The sequence below is a fragment of the Melanerpes formicivorus genome, unplaced genomic scaffold (genome assembly GCF_026170545.1).
Source record: "Melanerpes formicivorus ecotype bairdi unplaced genomic scaffold, bMelFor1.0.p_v2 SCAF_92, whole genome shotgun sequence".
In the NCBI taxonomy this organism is placed as follows: domain Eukaryota; kingdom Metazoa; phylum Chordata; class Aves; order Piciformes; family Picidae; genus Melanerpes; species Melanerpes formicivorus.
In genome coordinates this window covers 23,084-42,151 of record NW_027142444.1, presented here as the reverse complement: position 1 = coordinate 42,151, position 19,068 = coordinate 23,084, and the positions used below count along the sequence as shown (strand labels likewise).

The following is a 19,068-nucleotide window of genomic DNA, read 5'->3' as shown; positions in this document are numbered from 1 at the left end:
AGACATTGATTTGATAATTTAAACATAGTTCTTTCAGTTCTGTAGAGATTTTTGGTGTTAGCATAAGAGTTTGATATAGGGATATTATAGAATGAGATTTTTTTTTTTTGTTTGTATTCAAAATCGTTTTAAGAGAGGGATTATATATTAAAACAAAAAGGATGCATATTTTATAACTAAGGTTTTAGTAATGCCAGCAAAAAATAGCTAACCCATGTCAACACCCGGAAACATCACTTCTGCAACGCAGTACCGCATTCATCTCAACAAACAACAGCACAAGAATCACAAGGATGGGACAAATAGCATTTCACATGAAGCTGAAAATCAGCAGACCTACCTAACACAGGTCACAATGTCTGTTACGATAATCTGAGATCAAAAGCATCAATCGGGAGAATGTACCATAAAGCTATGTGTATTAGGACTGAATATCACAATTGCTTAATTGTTGTGTGGTTAGAGAATATGTTGTCATGGACTTGTATGTTAACTCTCCAGTTTGTATTAATTTTAAACAGTTAGTCTGATTATAACACAAAATACATTTGCATTTTAGGTTATAAAAAACAAGGGAGAATTCAGGTGTTACATCCCCCCCAAAAAAATGGCTAAAGTATACTACATTGTCAAACTTTCATTTTATGTGCGGTTTCAAGCGTGATTTAACAAAGTTTATGGAGGATATAAGAATTCTGGAAGTTTTAGCTAGGAGAAATTTGAAAGAAGAACAAACAACATTAGGCCAAAGATAGTATCTATAGGACTCGGTGCCTTAGCAAAAGCAAAGTATCAAAAGAGCAGCATTGTTAGGATGAGTAAGGATGGATTGTTAGGTTACGGTCAATTTTATACCGGGCAGAACCATGAATAGTCAAGATGTCACCTTTGACCCAGCAAAGAAGCCTTTTCACTTTTGCTGTTTACATGCAAGATTTTTCTTTACTTATGGAGATGGAGCCTGGCCAGCTTTATCTTTATAGATCAAGGAGAATCTTGCTAACATAAAACAACTTAGGATTTTTGAGCGTCTTAGACAAGAGAAGATGTAACATACCTGTAAAGCATATTGTAAAAGACAGTGGTGAGGATAGGGTTTGCTGTGTTTGTAGATCATTGTGTCTTGATCCTTGTGTATGACGTATTTGGGCCTGATGAAGTCATCTCTGTTGGTAAGAGGAGTGAAGTGTGAAAACTTGAACGAGTAAGATCTAAGTCGTTGACAGATTAAGCAGTTAACAAAGAAGTAAGTTCTTTGAAGTAAGGGAGTAAGTAGGATGAAACTTTGAAAAAAGCAACTGTTCTGTTGGGTTAGGGTGGGGGGGTTGGGGTTAGGGTTGGGGTTAACGGTTAGGGGGTTAGGGTAGGGTTGGGGGGGTTAGGGTTAGGGGGTTAGGGTTAGGTTTAGGGTTAGGGGTTGGGGTTAGGGGGTTAGGCTTAGGGGTTGGGGGTTAGGGTTGGGGGGTTAGGGGCAGGGCTTGGGGTTAGGGCTTGGGGTTAGGGCTTGGGGGCGGGGTTAGTACCCGAGGGTTAGGGGGTTGGGGTTAGGACCAGTGCTCCCAGTCCTTCCTCCCCACCCCCCCAGGGGCTCCCAGTCCCCCCCAGTCCCCCTCCCAGCACTCCCAGTCCCCCTGATCCCCCTCCCAGCCCATCCCTGTACCTCCCAGCAGCTCCCAGTGCCTCGAACTGGTGCCGGTGAATGAGGGGGGCGGGGGGCAGGAAGGGGAGGGGCCAGGAGCTAGGGGGCAGGGCCAGGAGCTAGGGGGCGGGGATCCGTGGGGCAGGGTCCCCGTGGGGTGGGGCAGGGGTGCAGCCCCTGGGGTTCTCCCATTGGCTCGCTGGCTGCAGCGGACCCCTGAGGACCCCAGCGAGGGGAGGGGGCAGGGGGGATGGTTTTTGGGGGGGGGGGCGCGGGGGAGGGTCAAAAGGGTTTGAGGGGGTCCGGGAGGGGCTCCTAAGGATTGGGGAGGGGTCCCAGGAGGGTCTGAAGGGGATCCCAGAAGGGCAGAAAAAGGTGGGATGGGAATTGGGGGGAGGGGCTGGGTCTGGGGGGGCTCTGGGGGGTCCGTAAGGGTCTGCAGGGGTCCACCAGACTCCGCGGGGGTCCCCAGGGGTCGCCAAGGGTCTGTGGGGCTCTGCGGGGGTCCTCAGGGGTCTGGAATGGTCCTTAAGAGTCCGTAGGGGTCCGCGGGGGTCTCTTACGGGCCCCTGCAGACCCTTGGGGACCCCCACATATCCCTCCAGACCCTAGGGGACCCCTATGGACCCCCCCAGAACCCTGCGGACAGCCAAGGACCCTTACAGACCCTTGGGGACCCCTCAGGACCCCCACGGTCCTTTAGGGACCCCCAAAAGGGAGAGGGCAGAGGGGGGGAGGTGGGATGGGCGCTGCTCCCGGGGGTGCCGGCGCCGGGGGTCCCGGGGGCGTGAAAGGGGAATTGGGGGGGGCCCTCTGGAGGGTCCCAAAGGAGCTGGGGAGGGGCTGTGAGGGTTAGGGGTCTCTGGGGTTGAAGGTTTTGGGGTCCTGCAGGATTCGGGGAGGTCTCACTGTGGTTTTCGGCGTCCCTGCAGCCCCGGGACCCCCCTCTCCCCCCGGGCCCCCCCCAGCCACATTGCGAGCGGTTGGCAGCGCAGCTGTGCCGCCGCCCGGTGGCTCAGTGCTGTCCCCGCGCGTCACGGTCGGCACTGCAGATGGGCAGCGGCGAGTGCTGCCTCCAGGAGGCTGAGGGCTGAGCCGCGCCGGGGGGGCTCTGCGCTCCTAGCAGCGATAGCTTCCCCCAGAGGAGCTCTGAGGCCAGCTCCAAGGTTCGGTTTGGGTTCTCCTGGGGGTCTCAGACCCCACTGCTCTGATTTCACAGCTGTGTTTCCTTCCCTGCCTAGGGGACAGGATGCCCTCACTCCTGGAGAGAGAGAGGCACAGCCTGAGAGGCCTGGAGCTGTGTGGGCTATAGATGCTCTTCACCAGCTGGGAGCCATCCCCCCAGGAGTCTTCCACCAGAGAGCCTTCTGCGGGGTGCCACGATAAGCAGGGTGCAGGTGAAAGGGTCCAGAGCAGGGCAGCAGGGCTGGGCAGGGGGCTGGGGCACAGAGTCCTGTGAGGAGAGGCTGAGGGAGCTGGGGTTGCTTAGCCTGGAGAAGAGGAGGCTCAGGGGAGACCTTCTTGCTCTCTACACCTACCTGAAGGGAGGCCGTAGCCAGGTGGGGGTTGGGCTCTCCTCCCAGGCACCCAGCACCAGAACAAGAGGACACCAGGGGAGGTTTAGGCTGGAGGTTAGGAGGAAGTTCTTCCCAGCAAGAGAGGTTGGCCCTGGGGATGCGCTGCCCGGGGGGGTGTGGTGGAGTCTCCCTCCCTGGAGATGTCCAGGAGGGGCCTGGGTGGGGCCCTTGGTGCCATGGTCGAGTTGATCAGATGGGGCTGGGTGGGAGGTTGGACTCGAGGATCTCTGAGGCCTTTTCCAACCTGGTTAATTCTCTTCCCATCCTATTTCATCTTCCCCTGGGTGGCAGGTTGGACCTGACGCTCCCCGAGGCCCATCCCAGCCTGGTTCGTGCTGCTTCTGCGTGTTCAGGACGGGGATTCCCTGCTCAGTCTCTCTGCTCAGGGATTCCTCCTCTCCAGAGGTGTGAGAGAGGCTTCCCAGCCAGCCTGAACTATTTCCCCCTCTGCATTTGCTTCCCTGAACAGAAGCACAGGGGGGGAGATGCAGTCCTGTCCTGGCTGTTCTCGCCGGCATTGTGCTTCTCCCTGCCCACCCTGCCCCTTTCTGGGGGCTGCCTGCTCAGAGCTGACGGGTGAGGGGAAGCAGTTCCAGATCTGCCTCATGGCTGTTCCCTCCTTCCCTTCTTTCTGGAGGGAGGCAGTGAGGGGGAAGAGAGGCTCTGCAAATGAGGCAGAGCAGCAGAGGACTATGGAGGGAGGAGAACAGACTCCAGGGGCCTCCAGGTCAGAGCCGTGCAGTTAGCATCACAGCTCCTGCTCCATCACCACCACCACCACTTCTGCCCCCAGCCCAGCGCCAGGGGCAAGGCCCTCACCAGCCAAGACACCACCCAGAGTAGCTCAGCCCCAGCAGGGAACCCCAGCCAGCACCCCTGGATGGGATTGGGGCAGTCATCAGCCCTGGCCCTGACAGCCAGGGGGCCGCCAGGACCCCAACCTTCTGTCACCATCACCCAGCATGCACCAGAGACACTCACCAGGGATGAGAGAAGGATCCTCAGCCCAGGCAGTCTCATCCTAAGGGGGCTGCTCTTCCTAGGGGAGGGGATTAAATAGGAGAGTGGGTGGGAGGGGCCAGGTGGCCACACCTGGGGTGGGAGGACACTCCAGCTGAGCCCAGGTGCCGATGGTTTGAGGGGATGAAGAGGGGAAGTGGGGCAGGTGAGGGACTTCAAGGGTGTCAGGGAGTGACAGGGCTGGGGGGCATGGAACAAAACCCAGAAGGGGGGAGGTTCCGATTGGATGCCAGGAGGAAGCTCTTCCCCATCAGGGTGGTGAAGCTCTGGCACAGGTTGCCCAGGGAGGTGGTGGTAGCCTCATCGCTGGGCGATTTGGAGGCCAGGCTGGAGGTGGCTCTGGGCAGCCCGATCCAGGGTGAGGCATCCCTGCCCATGGCAGGGGGGTTGGAACTGGCCGATCCCTGAGGCCCCCTCCCCTCCCCTCCCTTCCCCTCTTCTCCTCTCCCTTCCCCTTTCCTTCTCAGAGCCCAGGCCTGGACGCCTGGCAGGCTGCTGAGCAGCCCTGATGCCTGCAAGCCACCGTCCGCTCCGGGGGGAAAGAGACGCTCTCGCTCTCCCTGGCCAAGGCTGGTTCTCTTTCTGGCTCACCCAAGGACTCCACATGTCAGGTGATGAGGTGAGATGGATCTGAGACACGTCGTGGAGCCACTTGTGTAAGCATCTTGAGTCTTGCCGAGAGGTTGTTGCTTGTTCCTGCAGAGAAAGGAGTGCTGGGTGTGTTGCGGTGCATCTTCCATCAAGCTGTGCTCTACAGTCTCTCTGGGACCGAGCGCCGGCTCTGTGCAGTGCCTCCGGGGGAGGGGTGAAGGGCACTGGGAGCGTAGGAAAGCAGAAAGGGTCCCAGGAGGGTTTCAGGACAAGGGAGAACAACAGGCTGCTGATACTGGAAGGATGGCCTGGTGATAAAGAAGAGCGGACTGCAGTACACAGCCTGAAGCGTGAGGCAGGGGGACGCTTGCCTCCCTGCTGGAGAAGATCAACCTGATACGGGATGAAGATAACGATGGAGCAAACTCAGAGAGCAGCAGTGGTGCAGGACTGCCAGGGAAGTGCTCGGGCTGCTGGATTTCCCCTCTGTAAACTGCCTGTTCTGTACCAATAAATGATTCCTGCTGCACCAGTAAATGATTCCTGCTGCACCAGTAAGTGATTCCTGCTGCAGCAATAAATGATTCCTGCTGCACCAATAAATGATTCCTGCTGCACCAGTAAGTGATTCCTGCTGCACCAATAAATGATTCCTGCTGCACCAATAAATGATTCTTGCTGCACCAATAAATGATTCCTGCTGCACCAATAAATGATTCCTGCTGCACTAGTAAGTGATTCCTGCTGCACCAATAAATGATTCCTGCTGCACCAGTAAATGATTCCTGCTGCACCAATAAATGATTCTTGCTGCACCAGTGATTCCTGCTGCACCAATAAATGATTCCTGCTGCACTAGTAAGTGATTCCTGCTGCACCAGTAAGTGATTCCTGCTGCACCAATAAATAATTCTTGCTGCACCAGTAAGTGATTCCTGCTGCACCAGTAAGTGATTCCTGCTGCACCAGTAAGTGATTCCTGCTGCACCAATAAATGATTCCTGCTGCACCAGTAAGTGATTCCTGCTGCACCAATAAATGATTCCTGCTGCACCAGTAAGTGATTCCTGCTGCACCAATGAATGATTCCTGCTGCACCAATAAATGATTCCTGCTGCACCAGTAAGTGATTCCTGCTGCACCAGTAAGTGATTCCTGCTGCACCAATAAGTGATTCCTGCTGCACCAATAAGTGATTTCTGCTGCACCAGTAAATGATTCCTGCTGCACCAGTAAATGATTCCTGCTGCACCAGTAAGTGATTCCTGCTGCACCAGTAAGTGATTCCTGCTGCACCAGGGGGGTCCCTGCATGCATTCCCACACGGGAGTCTCCTGTGCCTAGCAGGAGAAAACTCTGCTCTCTTTCTGCTCCATGTCAGTCTAGGAAGTAGCTTTCGGGGTAGCCTGTGGGGCGCCAGAGCACCGCAGCAGGCCACATGGCTTCAGGAGGATCCAAGGGCGGCTGCGTCTGAGGCGCAAAGGCAGCAGCGAGGAACCTGCCTGCGGCCTCCGATGGAGGCCTCGGGCGGAGCATCGCTGCCCAGGGGTCCAACCCAAACTGGGTGTGAGAGACATCGACCTCTGGCACATTCCCCACCGTGGGGCAGCCACCAGCCGGCAGCACGGGGGCTGGAGTAGCTGCAGCTGTTTGTGGGGGACCCTTCCCTGACCCCCTTCATTGCTGCAGCAGAGCTCCCCTTCGGGGGGAGAGGGGATGTGTACACATCTGACTAGGAAAGGACCGAGCTGCTGGCCGGGCAGTTTGCTTCACATTCTGCCTTTTGGGGGGAGAATCAAAGGGAGCGGGGGGATTCTGGGCGGACATGGGGCAGGGGGATGCTGCAGCAGAGGAGCAGGTGAGGGCTGGGGGCACCCCCCTAAACCGCTGACAAGTCTCGGAGGGGACCACAGAATATTTCACAGCGTCAGTGCCGTGAGAGGCAATGCAGAGCAGACCCTCTCCAGCTGGAGAGGGAGGAGTTGGAGCGACTGCTGTGTCACAAAGCTTTGGAAACGAGCCCCCGTCTCCCCTCTCTGTTTTAAAGGCTGTGAGAATCGTAATGAAGTCACACAGGGGCTTGAGCTATAAGAACAGCCTGCGGCCGTACCCATCATAAACAGAGGCTTTTACCTGCGCGCGGTGTAGGGTTTCGATTTAAATGCCAAAACATCCCGAACGGGGCCGGGCCGAGCTGCTGCCCACGCCCACGGCAGCGCTCAGGGCCGCCCCCGCGTGCGTCACGGGCGGCACCGCCGCCGTGCCGCGGCGCGTGCCGCCCCGAGGGCGCTCAGCGCTGCAGCGAACCGCGCTGAACGCTTGAAATGCTGGAAAGTTGTTAGGGGGAGAAGGGAAAAGGGAGAGAGAGCCTGACTCGAGCGCTGACATGGGTACAACTCCTGCGCCGCAGCGAGGCTCCGGTCCCGCCAGGGCGATAGCGTCGCGATCGTTGCCATGGGTTCAGCGCATGCGTCGCAGCGATGGTTGTTCGCGCGCTCGGGGCTGGCGGCTTTAAAACGGCGCTCACTGGTCCGCCGGGGCTATCGGGTTCCTGCTCGCTCTGTGCTAGGTGAGTGCCTGTCTCCACAGCTCTCCGGGGTTTTCCTCTGGCAGCTGCAGGACCGCGCTCTGGCTTTGCTTGCAGGGAGGTTCCCGGAGCCGAGCCGGGACCGTTTGGGAGCCGGGCCGCGGCGGGCGGGCCGCGGCGGGCGGGCCGCGGCGGGCGGGCCGCGGCGGGCGGGCCGCGGCGGGCGGGCCGCGGCGGGCGGGCCGCGGCGGGCGGGCCGCGGCGGGCGGGCCGCGGCGGGCGGGCCGCGGCGGGCGGGCCGCGGCGGGCGGGCCGCGGCGGGCGGGCCGCGGCGGGCGGGCCGGCCGGGGCGAGCAGCAGTCAGGAAGAGTCAGGAGGGGTCTTCTCCCGGTAACAGTAAGTGCTCTTCTAGCGTGGCACCTGTCGTCTTTGTTCCTCCCCGTAACTCCAAATTCCCTTCCTAGTGCTCCCACTGCCTTTCCAAGTCTCCCAGTAACTCCCCCACAGCTCTGCGAGTTAAATGAATGCCAGAGGAAAATGAGATGCCTGTGCAGTGTTTTTCTAGGGTGCAGGGAAACCTACTCACAGCTTTACAACATGAGTAACTGAGAGCTAAGCTTTGCTTTTTGCTCCACTCCTTACCGATTGACTCTTTGCTTTCTACTTGGTCGACCAAGCAAGGCTGACGTCACTTCACAGTTACTACCCCGTTGGTGCCTGCCTGCGAGTGCCAGGACCCTTCCCAGAACCACAGGACAGAAGGAGGGTTTGTCTCTCTCGCGGTGCCCTGAGCAGGAGTCGTACCAACACAGGCTCAGAAAGCTGAAACCATCGAAAGATTTAATTAGAGAGCAACAGGCATTAGAGGTTGGTTGATGGCCAGGGAGAAATGCACTGACTGCAAGGCGATCGGGGCGTAGTAAATCCTAGGGAACGGGGAACACGCTCGGAGACGCAGAGCCGCGCAACAGCTCTCACAGAGAGGCGCAGCAAAAACTCAGCTGCGTCCCGAAGGCGCAAACCCTACCAAGAAGGGCGTCCGTGGGTCGGGGCTATCAGAAGCAGGGCAGCCCCTCAGCTGTCTCTGTCTTTCTTACCGCGATGCCACGTGGGGGTGGGCGATTGTGGGGGGTTACAGACCATTGCAAAAACAGGGTGGAGGGCTTGCCAGCGCCAGGCAAACCAACCCCAGGGGCGGCCTCTGCCAAGAGGCCTGGTCACACCTAGCGGAGCATGTTGGAAACTGGGGACATTCAGCATATCCCACAGCAGAACGTGGCTCCGGCTGAGAGAGGATGAACTCAGAGGGGGCAACACACATCAATGCATTATAGTCACTGTGCGAATAGTTAGAAGTCTAACCTCTTTCCCTCCTGGCTTAACACCAGCCTGGCGTCCAGGACTCAACATACGCACTGCACAGCAACCCACAGAGCTTCTGGGTCATCCCACCTGTACTTGTTCCTGCTGTCCCTGCAGCAATGGACTGTTCCTGATTTTTTTTCTCTTTTCCTTTCAAAGTCAGACTGATTCCTGATTCTTCTCCACATCCCTGCCCAGTTCCAGCACCAGAGAGACTGCCCTGAGAGAGAACGAGCTGGGATAACCAGGGACTCGCCTCGAGGAGTCGAATACCACGTGCCAAGAGCGGACGACAGGGCTGTGACAGGGGAGTGGGAGGGGAACGGAGGGTGGCTTGTGGCGGGTGAACGCCCATTCTGAAGACAGGGTGGAGGGCTTGCGAGTGTTCTACTAAACTCTCTGCTTCCCAGCTGACTCCAAATTATTTCTTGCTGGATTTGGTCCTTTCCTTTTTTTTTTTCTCCCCTCTGTTGGGAGGGAGGAGGGGGGGAGCAGGGGAGAGATTCTCAGCCTCGACACCATCCAAGCTCTGAGCTCCCAGGTAAGGCTTAAATCGCTGCAGCGACGACGCAGCCGAGGAGCGGGCGAGCGAGGGGCGTGGGCAGCCTCTCCCAAACGCTGCCGGCGGACCGCTTGCCCGAACGTTCCCGGAGGGGACGGAAACCCATGACAAAACGTAAGTATTAGCGTGAGGTATTGTAGCGGAGGAAAAGCCATGCTGTTCCTCCAGAGGTTGCAGAGCAGTAGTAACGTGTACGCCAAAAGGTTTCCAATGGCCCTGAGCCGCAAATTAAAACCGCATAACACACACAAAGGAGACCCCACTGGTTTTATATTCAGTTGTTTAATTTGAATGGAAAGGCCTCTGAAGAGAGGCCAGCTGAGTCGCTTCCCACGCACCCGGAGGAGATGCCCCCCCTGACCGGTCAGTGCCCCCCCCCCCCACTTCAGGGGGTTTGTGGGCATCTATGGTGGGTGTGGGGGTTATCAAAGAGGAATTCAGGGACATGTGGGAGCCAATGGAGGGTCACCTGGGGGCACTTCAGTTGGATGGTTAGGGTTAGTTGGGGTGGGGGGGAGTGGGGGCTGGCTTGCTGGCAGCCTCTGGTGTGTGTGTGGGGGGTTGGCCAGCTTGGCAGCGGCGGCCTCTGTTATTGGGCGGGGGGGGTGGCTGGCTTGGCAGCGGCAGCAGCGTCTGTTGTTGGTCGGGGGGTTGGCTGGCTTGGCAGCGGCAGCTTCTGTTGGGTGGGGGGCAGGATGTGTGGCTGGCTTGGCCACAGCTTTTGTTGTTGGGTGGGGGGTGTTGGCTGGTTTGGTGGCAGCCCATGTTTTTGGGTGTGTGTAGGGGGGTGGCTGGCTTTTTGGCGGCAGCTTCTGTTATTGGGTGGGGCGTGTGGGGGTGGGGCTTGGCCTGGCGGTGGCCTCTGTTATTGGTTGGGGGGGGTGGGATGCGTGGCTGGTTTGGCGGCGGTCTCTGTTATTGGGTGGGGATTGGGGGGGGTCGCTGGCTTGGCGGCGTCACCCTCCGTTTTTTGGGGGGGTTGGGGGGTGGCTGGCTGCAGCAGCTTCTGTTGCTGGGGGGTGTGGGGGGATTCGCTGGTGCGGCGGCGGCCTCTGTTTTTTGGGGGGCTTTGGGGGCACCTGGCTTGGAGGCGGCAGCTTCTCTTGCTGGGGTGGGGGGGTTGACTGGCTTGGCGGCAGCGGCTTATGTGGTTGGTTGGGGAGGGTGGCTGGCTTTTTGGCGGCGGTCTCTGGTGGTGGTGGGTGGGGGGGTGGCTGGCTTGGCGGTGGCAGTGTCTGTGGTTGGGGGGTTGGCTGGCATGGCAGTGGCGGCCTCTGTTGGGTGGGGGGTGGGATGTGTGGCTGCCTTGGCAGCGGCCTCTGTTGTGTGTGGGGGGTAGGGGTGGTGGCTGGTTTGGCGGCAGCCCATGTTTTTGGGTGTGGGGGTGTGGTTGGCTTTTTGGCGGTGGCCTCTGTTATTGGGTGGGGGTAGGTTTGGTGGCAGCGCCCTCTGGTTTTTGGGGGGGTTAGGGGGTGGCCGGCTTGGTGGCGGCAGCTTCTGTTGCAGGGCTGGGGGGTGGCTGGCTTGGCAGCGGCGGCCTCTGTTGTGACTGGGGTGGGTGGGATGTGTGGCTGGCTTGTCAGCGGCCTCTGTTTCTTGGGGGGTGTGGGGGGTGGCCAGCTTGGCGATGGCAGCCTCTGTTGCTGGGGTGGGATGAGTCGCTGGCTTGGTGGCAGCTTCTGTTGCTGGGGGGCATGGGGTGGTTGCTTGTCTTGGCGGTGGCCTATGTGGCTGGGTGGGGGGGCTGTGGCTGGCTTGGTGGCGGCGGCCTCTGCTGTGACTGGGGTGGGTGGAATGCGTGGCTGGTTTGGTGGCGGCCTCTGTTATTGGGTGGGGGTTGGGGGGGTGGCTGGCATGGTGGTGGCGCCCTCTGTGGTTTGGGGGGGTTGGGGGGTGGCTGGCGCGGCGGCGGCAGCTTCTGTTGCTGGGGGGCATGAGGGGATTTGCTGGCTTGGCGGTAGCGTCCTCTGTGGTTGGGGGGGGTGGCTGGCTTTTTGGCGGCGGCCTCTGTTGGCGTTGGGTGGGTGGGGGGGTGGCTTGCTTTGCAGCGACAGCCTCTGTTATGGGGTGGTGGGCCGGCTGCCTTGGCGGTGGCAGCGTCTGTTGTTGGTTGGGGGTTTGGCTGGCTTGGCAGCGGCGGCCTCTGTTGGGTGGGGGGTAGGGGTGGTGGCTGATTTGGCGGCAGCCCATGTTTTTGGGTGTGTGGGGGGTGGCTGGCTTTTTGGCGGTGGCCTCTGTTACTGGGTGGGCCGTGGGGGGGGCTGGCTTGGCTTGGTGGCGGTGGCCTCTGTGGTTGGGGGGGGGGGGGCTGGCTTGGTGGCGGTGGCCTGTGTTGGGAGGGGGGGGGGACTGGCTTGGTGTCGGCGGCCTCTGTTGTGACTGGGGTGGGGGGGATGCGTGGCTGGTTTGGCGGTGGCCTCTGTTATTGGGTGTGGGTTGGGGGGGGCAGGCTTGGTGGCAGCGCCCTCTGGTTTTTGGGGGGGTTAGTGGGTGGCCGGCTTGGCGGCGGCAGCTTCTGTTGCTGGGGGGTGTGGGGCAATTTGCTGGCTTAGTGTGGCGGCCTCTGTTTTTTGGGGGGGTTAGGGGATGGCTGGCTTGGTGGCAGCAGCTTCTGTTGCGGGGCTGGGGGGTGGCTGGCTTGGCAGCGGCGGCCTCTGTTGTGACTGGGGTGGGTGGGATGCGTGGCTGGCTTGTCAGCGGCCTCTGTTTCTTGGGGGGGGTGGGGGGTGGCCAGCTTGGCGACGGCAGCTTCTGTTGCTGGGGGGCATGGGGTGGTTGCTTGTCTTGGCGGCAGCCTATGTGGCTGGGTGGGGGGGCTGTGGCTGGCTTGGTGGCGGCGGCCTCTGTTGTGACTGGGGTGGGTGGGATGCGTGGCTGGTTTGGTGGCGGGCTCTGTTATTGGGTGGGGGTTGGGGGGGTGGCTAGCGTGGTGGCGGCGCCCTCTGTGGTTTGGGGGGGTTGAGGGGTGGCTGGTGTGGCAGCGGCAGCTTCTGTTGCTGGGGTGGGGGGGGTTGGCTGGCTTGGCGGCAGCGGCCTATGTGGTTGGTTGGGGGGGTGGCTGGCTTTTTGGCGGCGGCCTCTGTTGGTTGTGGGTGGGTAGGGGGGTGGCTGGCTTTTTGGCAGTGGTCTCTGTTACTGGGTGGGCCGTGGGGGGGGGCTGGCTTGGCTTGGCGGCGGCCCCTGTTATTGGGTGGGGGAGTGGGGGGGTGTCTGTCTTGGCGGCGGTGGGCTATGTGGTTGGGTGGGGGGGCTGTGGCTGACTTGGTGGCGGCGGCCTCTGTTTTTTGGGGTGCTTGGGGGGTGCCTGGCTTGGCAGCGGCAGCTTCTGTTGCTGGGGTGGGGCGGTTGGCTGGCTTGGTGGCAGCTTCTGTTGCTGGGGGGCATGAGGGGATTTGCTGGCTTGGTGGCAGCGTCCTCTGTGGTTGGGGGGGGTGGCTGGCTTTTTGGCAGCAGCCTCTGTTGGCGTTGGGTGGGTGGGGGGGTGGCTGGCTTTGCAGCGACGGCCTCTGTTATGGGGTGGTGGGCCGACTGCCTTGGCGGTGGCAGCGTCTGTTGTTGGTTGGGGGTTTGGCTGGCTTTTTGGCGGCGGCCTCTGTTACTGGGTGGGCCGGGGGGGGGGGGGGCTGTCTTGGCTTGGCGGCGGCCCCTGTTATTGGATGGGGGAGTGGGGGGTGGCTGGCTTGGCGGTGGTGGCCTCTGTTATTGGGTGGGAGGGGTGGGATGCATGGCTGGTTTGGCGGCAGCCTCTGTTATTGGGTGGGGGAGTGGGGGGGTGGCTGTCTTGGTGGCGGCAGCCTATGTGGTTGGGGGGGGTGGCTGGCTTTTTGGCGGCGGCCTGTGTTGGGTGGGTGGGGGGGTGGCTGGCTTGGCAGCAGCGGCCTCTGTTATGGGGTGGTGGGCTGGCTGCCTTGGCGGCAGCAGCGTTTGTTGGTTGGGGGTTTGGCTGGCTTGGCAGCGGCGGCCTCTGTTGGGCGGGGGGTGGGATGCGTGGCTGCCTTGGCAGCGGCCTCTGTTGTTGGGTGGGGGGTAGGGGTGGTGGATGATTTGGCGGCAGCCCATGTTTTTGGGTGTGTGGGGGGGTGGCTGGCTTTTTGGCGGTGGCCTCTGTTACTGGGTGGGCCGTTGGGGGGGGGCTGGCTTGGCTTGGCGGCGGTGGCCTCTGTGGTTGCTGGGGGGGGGCTGGCTTGGCGGCGGTGGCCTGTGTTGGGTGGGGGGGGGGACTGGCTTGGTGGCGGCGGCCTCTGTTGTGACTGGGGTGGGTGGGATGCGTGGCTGGTTTGGCGGTGGCCTCTGTTATTGGGTGGGGGTTGGGGGTGGCTGGCTTGGTGGCGGCGCCCTCTGTGGTTTGGGGGGGTTGGGGGGTGGCCGGCTTGGCGGCAGCAGCTTCTGTTGCTGGGGTGTGGGGTTTGGCTGGCTTGGCGGCAGCTTCTGTTGCTGGGGGGGGTGGGGGGGTTGCTTGTCTTGCCAGCGGCCCATGTGTTTGGGTGGGTGGGGGGGCTGGCTTGGCGGTGGCCTCAGTTTGAGGGGCGTGGCTTGGTGGCGGTGGCCTCAGTTGGATCCAACTGAAAGGTCCTTTTGGAGCCCCTCCAGAGCCTCCCCATATCCCTCTCTGTGTGCCCGAATTCCCCTTTGATACCACCAGATCCACCTTAGATGCCAGCAGGCCCCTTAAGAGCGGGGGCAGCACTGACCAGGTAGGGGATTCTCACCGCTGTGTGTGGGGGGAGGCTTCGCTGGGCTCTCCTCAGAGGTTACTTCCATTCAAATTACAGAGACCAAAACCCAAAGAAACCTCAGGACAAAGAATAAAGGCAAAAGAAACAAAGGATTCCCCCCCCTCCCCCACGCACCGAGGAGGGTTCCCCGTCTTTAATTCCTTGAGACCCATTTCGTAGTTCTGTTTTCAAACTGCTTTGCTCTGCTTGCAATCGGCTTCTACCTGCTAGCAGCCTTTGCGTGTAACGGAAGAGACGCAGCGGGGGTGAGTTCAGAGCCTTGTTACCTGGCACTTAGTGCCAGTCCTGACTACCTATATGAACAGGAGAGATTGGCAGTCTTAGGGCGAGTCGGCTCAGCTCTCTGTGAAGCCGGAGGATTTCCTTCCCCCGAACAGACGGCGGCTCCGCCCGGCCGGGCTGCCTCTCACCAGGCGCGCCGGGGCTCGGCTCCCCCAGGCGCCAGCCGGCTCCGCCGAGGTCTGCTCTCAGCTCGTCTTCCTTTAGCTTCCGTGGGTTCCCTTCGTCCGGCTGAGCTCCGCACCAGGTTAGTGCCAGCCTCTGTCGCTGTCCGCGGTTCCCGTGTAGGTGCTCTGAAGGTTCGATACGCCTGAATGTTCTAGGAGGGGATTAAAAGCCCTAAGACTTCACATAAGTCGCTGGTAAGAAAAGGAGGAAAACTATCTGCAGAAACCAGGAAAACGTGCAGCAGACTTCTGGGAAATAGTCCAACCTCCTCTTTCACAGAAGTAAGGTGAGTTTGTGAAACCGCTCGGCTCCGAGACCTTTAGGAGAGATCCCACAGCCGTCCAGGGCTGTAGCGAGCCCTATAGAACTCCGGCAGTTACCCGAGCCGTGGCGTTCGTCTTTTCCCCCAGATCGGTTTCCGAGGACCGCGGCGGGACCCCTCTCCGTCGGGCCGCGGGGCCCGCCGAGGCGCAGGACCTCTCCGGGCGCCCCCTTAGAGGCTTCTCAGGCAGAGCTCTTTTAAATCAGTCAGATCACCCCAGGAAGAGACAAGAGCCTTCAGGCAGGAAAAGGACTGCTGGCAAGGGAAAGGGGTAACGTGTAAGCCCTAAGGGGGCGTCCCACAAGGGAGAAAGGCAAATCGCTGCCACAGGTAAGAGCCCTCGGGGTGGAACCAGGGGGTTCCACTAAGCATTCCAATGGGGGAGACTGCAAAGGTTTTCATATAGCAATTGACCCTATTCTTTACTATCCATGTAAACAGGAAAGTTTCAGTTTTAGGGTGAGTCGGCATAGCGCTTTCAGCAAAGGAAAAGATTTTTCCTCACCTCAGCCGGCGGCAACTCAAACTCCCCGCGGCAGCTCACCCGCGGGGCCCCCCGAGACGAGGAGAGGCGAACCGAGGCGAACGGAACCGGACGGAACCGGCGCGGGGCTCCCCGAGGCGAGGCGGAAGGAACCGGCACGTTGGGGGCTTGGCGGGGCTCAGCTCCTCGCTCAGATTCTTCCCGGTTTCCTCGGGCTCCCTTCCAGGTAAGCGCCAGCCTCTGCCGCTCTCGGGGGTTCTTACGTAGCAGCTCATTTGAAACGCTTGCACGTTCTCGGAGGGGATTAAAATCCCTAAGAGGCCAGCTAACCCTGACACCCCTCTCTTGCAACTTCATAGCTCTGCTGTTTAACTAGGCGCAGCAGTCTGGTATTAATTTGTCTGAAAAGAGGCTTTGAAATGCGCTGCATGGGGTTCTGAAAGACGTAAACTTACAGTGCGTATCTCTAGTACACAACAGCTCACGGATTTTCCTTTGCGTTGTAGGGTTTTTGAACACTCACCGGTTTCGGCGTCGGGTTGGTTTTTCTCGGAACGGAAAACCTGCCGAGCGGAGGCCGGCGGCGCGCTTCCCACGCGCGGCGGCAAGAGACGCCCCCCCGACCGCTCAGCGTAAGTCCGCCGCTTTCAATCGATTCCCCTTTGGTAGGTACGTTGCCAAAATTGGCTTTGCTCTACGCGCAAATCGCTTTTCCGTTCCGGCATCACTTGCATCTCAGAGAGGAGATCCGGTGGGGGGGGTAACTTCAGAGCCTCTTTACCGTCGCAATGAATACCATTCCTGAATATCTCTATAGAGAGGAGAGGATTGTAGTTGGATTTATAGTCTCGGGGCGAGTCGCCTCGGCGCTCTCAGGCAAACGAGAGGGTTTTCTTCCCCTAAAAGGGCGGCTCGGCTCGGCGCGGCGGCTCGGCTCGGCTCGGCGCGGCGGCTCGGCTCGGCTCGGCGCGGCGGCTCGGCTCGGCTCGGCGCGGCGGCTCGGCTCGGCTCGGCGCGGCGGCTCGGCTCGGCTCGGCGCGGCGGCTCGGCTCGGCTCGGCGCGGCGGCTCGGCTCGGCTCGGCGCGGCGGCTCGGCTCGGCTCGGCGCGGCGGCTCGGCTCGGCTCGGCGCGGCGGCTCGGCGCGGCGGCTCGGCTCGGCTCGGCGCGGCGGCTCGGCTCGGCTCGGCGCGGCGGCTCGGCTCGGCTCGGCGCGGCGGCTCGGCTCGGCTCGGCGCGGCGGCTCGGCTCGGCTCGGCGCGGCGGCTCGGCTCGGCTCGGCGCGGCGGCTCGGCTCGGCGCGGCGGCTCGGCTCGGCTCGGCGCGGCGGCTCGGCTCGGCTCGGCGCGGCGGCTCGGCTCGGCTCGGCGCGGCGGCTCGGCTCGGCTCGGCGCGGCGGCTCGGCTCGGCTCGGCGCGGCGGCTCGGCTCGGCTCGGCGCGGCGGCTCGGCTCGGCGCGGCGGCTCGGCTCGGCTCGGCGCGGCGGCTCGGCTCGGCTCGGCGCGGCGGCTCGGCTCGGCTCGGCGCGGCGGCTCGGCTCGGCTCGGCGCGGCGGCTCGGCTCGGCGCGGCGGCTCGGCTCGGCTCGGCGCGGCGGCTCGGCTCGGCGCGGCGGCTCGGCTCGGCGCGGCGGCTCGGCTCGGCTCGGCGCGGCGGCTCGGCTCGGCTCGGCGCGGCGGCTCGGCTCGGCTCGGCGCGGCGGCTCGGCTCGGCTCGGCGCGGCGGCTCGGCTCGGCGCGGCGGCTCGGCTCGGCGCGGCGGCTCGGCTCGGCTCGGCTCGGCGCGGCGGCTCGGCTCGGCGCGGCGGCTCGGCTCGGCTCGGCGCGGCGGCTCGGCTCGGCTCGGCGCGGCGGCTCGGCTCGGCTCGGCGCGGCGGCTCGGCGCGGCGCGGCGCGGCGGCTCGGCTCGGCTCGGCGCGGCGGCTCGGCGCGGCGCGGCGGCGCGGAGCGGCGCGGCGGCTCGGCGCGGCGCGGCGGCTCGGCTCGGCTCGGCGCGGCGCGGCGGCTCGGCGCGGCGGCTCGGCGCGGCGGCTCGGCTCGGCTCGGCTCGGCTCGGCTCGGCTCGGCTCGGCTCGGCTCGGCTCGGCTCGGCTCGGCTCGGCTCGGCTCGGCTCGGCTCGGCTCGGCTCGGCTCGGCGGCTGCGAAGTATCTACTTAGCAATCGATCCCATTCTTTCCTGTCGATGTAAACAGTTGTTTTATTTTTTCAGTCGGTTTTCAGTCGTAGGGTATGTGTTGCGCAATCGGCGGGCGAGGGGGAAAACGGTTCCTATCGGCATGTAAACTAAGGAGCCAAAAAATCCCAGATGACGTAAAAAAGCCTAAAGCAAAGCGACGACCCTCGCGGCACAAAGGAAGACCCCCCTTTCCTGAGCAATCGTTACACATTTCATAGATGTTTTCAAGCTGTGCGTTACCGTATTTGGAATTGGTTTTTACATTACGGAAGCCTTGGTATTTAACAGGACAGATCCAACGGGGGCAATTGCAAAGCTTCTTATGTAGCAATTGGTAATACTCTTGACTATCCACAGAAAAAGCAGGTATTTTTAGCAGGATTTTCTGTTGACGAAACGGCGCGGGGCTCTCTGAAATGAAAAGAAGAAACGTTGCAATGCTGGCCTGAAATGAAATGGTGTGGGGCTCTCTGAAATCAGACCAGGTGAAATGGTGCAATGCTGGCCTGAAATGAAGTGGTGTGGGGCTCTCTGAAATGAGACCAGGTGAAATGGAGCAATGCTGGCCTGAAATGAACTGGTTGTGGGGGCTCTCTGGAATGACAAGAGGTGAAATGTTGCAATGCTGGCCTGAAATGGTGTGGGGGCCCTCTGAAATGACAAGAGGTGAAATGGTGCAATGCTGGCCTGAAATGAAATGGACTGGGGGCTCTCTGAAATGAAATGATCAAATAGTGCAATGCTGGCCTGAAATGAAATGGTGTGGGGGCTCTCTGAAATGAGACCAGGTGAAATGGTGCAATGCTGGCCTGAAATGAAATGGAGTGGGGCTCTCTGAAATGAAATGATCAAATGGTACAATGCTGGCCTGAAATGAAATGGAGTGGGGGCTCTCTGAAATGAGACCAGGTGAAATGGTGCAATGCTGGCCAGAAATGAAACGGAGTGGGGCTCTCTGAAATGAAATGATCAAATGGTGCAATGCTGGCCTGAAATGAAACGGAGTGGGGCTCTCTGAAATGAAATGATCAAATGGTGCAATGCTGGCCTGAAATGAAATGGTATGGGGGCTCTCTGAAATGAAATGATCAAATGGTGCAATGCTGGCCTGAAATTAAACGGTATGGGGCCTCTCTGAAATGAAATGCTCAAATGGTGCAATGCTGGCCTGAAATGAAACGGTATGGGGGCTCTCTGAAATGAAATGATCAAATGGTGCAATGCTGGCCAGAAATGAAATGGTATGGGGGCTCTCTGGAATGAGACCAGGAGAAATGGTGCAATGCTGGCCTGAAATGAAATGGACTGGGGGCTCTCTGAAATGAAATGTTGAAATGGTGCAATGCTGGCCTGAAATGAAATGGACTGGGGGCTCTCTGAAATGAGACCAGGTGAAATGGTGTAATGCTGGCCAGAAATGAAACGGAGTGGGGGCTCTCTGAAATGAAATGATCAAATGGTGCAATGCTGGCCAAATATGAAATGGACTGGGGGCTCTCTGAAATGAAATGATCAAATGGTGCAATGCTGGCCTGAAATGAAATGGACTGGGGGCTCTCTGAAATGAAGTGATCAAATGGTGCAATGCTGGCCTGAAATGAAACGGTGTGGGGGCTCTCTGAAATGAA

The 19,068-nt window shown here is 60.4% G+C and overlaps 2 long non-coding RNA genes across 4 annotated transcripts; both read left to right on the top strand.

Annotated features, from left to right (window-relative positions):
• Positions 1 to 7,360: 7,360 nt before the first annotated feature.
• Positions 7,361 to 9,653, top strand: LOC137455162 (uncharacterized). 3 transcript variants are annotated; one of them, XR_010990780.1, is made up of 3 exons: positions 7,361 to 7,396; positions 8,032 to 8,221; positions 8,876 to 9,653. It is a non-coding gene; the product is annotated as an uncharacterized lncRNA (long non-coding RNA). The 3 variants fall into 3 exon arrangements; XR_010990778.1 differs by having other exon boundaries at positions 7,362 to 7,396; positions 8,036 to 8,221; XR_010990781.1 differs by lacking the exon at positions 7,361 to 7,396 and adding an exon at positions 7,718 to 7,750 and having other exon boundaries at positions 8,036 to 8,221.
• Positions 9,654 to 13,792: 4,139 nt separating this feature from the next.
• On the top strand, positions 13,793 to 15,893 carry LOC137455184 (uncharacterized). Its single transcript, XR_010990795.1, has 4 exons — positions 13,793 to 14,747; positions 14,872 to 15,113; positions 15,225 to 15,493; positions 15,774 to 15,893. It is a non-coding gene; the product is annotated as an uncharacterized lncRNA (long non-coding RNA).
• Positions 15,894 to 19,068: the final 3,175 nt, after the last annotated feature.